Genomic DNA, 2,546 nt, shown 5'->3' with positions numbered 1-2,546 from the left:
GGACAGTTTTTTTCTGCTCGTGACATCACTAGTCAAGGATATTTATAATTACGGTAGTGTAAATGTTAAAAATGAAATGATAAATTATAAAATAAATTTAATATATAGGTAGCCTATGTGAATTTACAAAGGGCCCAACTCCGTTTTTTTTCATTTCACTTTTTCTGCTTTCCGATTCCTTTCAATTAAAAGAAATTGAATACCGGTATGTAAATTCAAGAAGGGCCCTCTAGTATTTTTTTCATTTCACTATTTGTGCTTTCCAATTTCTTTCAATGTCTTGTAAATTATACTAAAAACACATACAAATTTTTCAAACATATCGATAAACACATAAAAAATACCCTATCAATATTTCCATTGATTTTGAAATGGGCCCAACTACATCAATTACACTTCAACTTCTAAATAGTTTCTCCATAGAATCTTCACCGAGTGAACTTATTAGGTATGATGCTTCTTACCAGTAAGCATAAAATCATTATCGAAGTTTCACCACAAAAGTAAATGACCAAAATAATTAAAACGGTTGTGCAAAAACACTTTGTGGCAATTGGGCCCTTTTTGAATTCAATATTCAATTGCATCCCACCTGTTATATATATGTTAAATATATTTCTGCAGATCATGTTACCGGAACTAACGTTGTCGCATTTTAACTTTCTTTTAAGATAGTAATGGTGGTTTTAGAGAAGTTTCAATGTAGTAAGGGCCCAAATTTGAGATGTTTCAGTATAGTAAGACCTAAATCATCTTTATAATGGACAAGTAGACTACACGCAGTAAACTTTAGAAAATCAAAAAAAAATTCACTGAAACGCAAATGTCTGTTATTTGTGGGCCCCCTGAGATGGTGGGCCCGGGATGCGGGCCCCCCTTGGCCCTCTCCTTAACACAGCACTGACTGGAGAGTCCTGGTCAACCCTCTCAGGCAATGATAGTTGAAATCGTGATTATGACGCAGCCATGATTTTAATTTTTCTCGCCTGGATTTTTGGATGAAAAAATACTGTCTTCATCAATTTTTAAATCCTACAAGTTTAGTTTGTATTATTTGATTGATTTCTGTGTGTTGGCAAGCCAAAAATAGCAGACTGCGCAACAACAGGCGCGGCCATGCAAAAATGTATCGTCGGCACTCGGTCGGACTTGGCCCGTAGGACAGACTTTGGACACCCCTATAGTAGGCTAGCCTAGCCTATAGTCTATGCCACGGTCGCTATTGCGGACCAGAAAACTAAGCACATCAATAATAGGCCTACAAGCCCAAACGGGACAAAATGCGGGTTATTTTAGAAATCAGAAACGGAATGCATGATATAGCAGCATGGAACAAAGCTACTCTTATCTGGCTTTTCATCACCTGTCCTAAGCTTTGCAAAACGAGAAAGATAAAGCTCATGATACGGTGGAAAACACTTAGCAAAACACCGATCAATAGATTAATTGTTATTTTTGTTTTAAAACACATTTCGGTAAAAGTGATTGCCTATTTTATATCATAAGTAGGGCAAGTTTTTATTGACCTAGAAATACAAAAAAAAAGACTTTAAAATTCAATAAAATTGATTTTATTGACCTAACGAAAGTTTGACTAAATAAACCTCATGATTAGAGCAAGTAAAGTCAATAAAGTCAAGTTTTTTGAGTAACTTATGTGGTTTTAAGTAAAAGTTCTGTACATAAGGAGAAGGTTTCAAAATTTTAGTTTGATAGGTCAATAAAAAGTCAATTTTAATCGTTTGGTCATTTTTTCAATTTTAGATCAATAAAGTCAATTTTATGTAGGCCTAATTGACATGTCCAGTCCAAATGCTTTTGAGAAAAACTGATACTAACAACTTTTTGTTCATCGGTCTCAATCTGTGCTTCATTTGGCTTTTTAACATTAAAAACACTGCAAAACAATGACGACACTTCTAAAATAATGAACATAAAAATACCAGAAAGTAGATTGAGCGCCGGTTTGACACCGCTCAAGAGCATGTGACTGTATTTTTGGCAAGACACAGAAAGGCGTGCCGTCGATTGAGGAATGACACCCATTTGACTATGGCCCTAGATTTCTTTCATGGTTATAAACTCTACATTGCTGTAGAGAGAAATTATTACTGCCCTTCTTTGTATTATGTCCTAGTACTGAACTGAACATTACGTCACATTTAAACTTATTCTCTTAGTGAACGTGATGTTCATTGTAGAGTAGAGTTAGTTGCCTCCTTATACTGTACATAGCCTTTAGTCGTGACTAATATATTCTGTTGAAGATTTTAAATGTTTTTTCATTGAGTTGCATTTTTTTCGTTCAAGCAGCCTCATATAAAATGCAAGAATCATGAGGTTTTATTTGGCTTTTATACTTAACGATAAGCTACGTACCCTTGTTTCGTTAGATTGCAGATCGTGCTCATTTACTGCAAAAAACAAAAACACACAACATGATCAAACTCTACCTGACGTTTTGTGATCAGTGAATTTCCTTTAGCTGATAATTAATCTTGTAGCTGCTGTGAGGTGCACTTCCAAATCAAGAAATGTAGTTCATC

The sequence above is a fragment of the Aplidium turbinatum genome, chromosome 2 (assembly GCF_918807975.1).
Source record: "Aplidium turbinatum chromosome 2, kaAplTurb1.1, whole genome shotgun sequence".
Classification (NCBI taxonomy): domain Eukaryota; kingdom Metazoa; phylum Chordata; class Ascidiacea; order Aplousobranchia; family Polyclinidae; genus Aplidium; species Aplidium turbinatum.
This window is presented reverse-complemented; position numbering follows the sequence as displayed.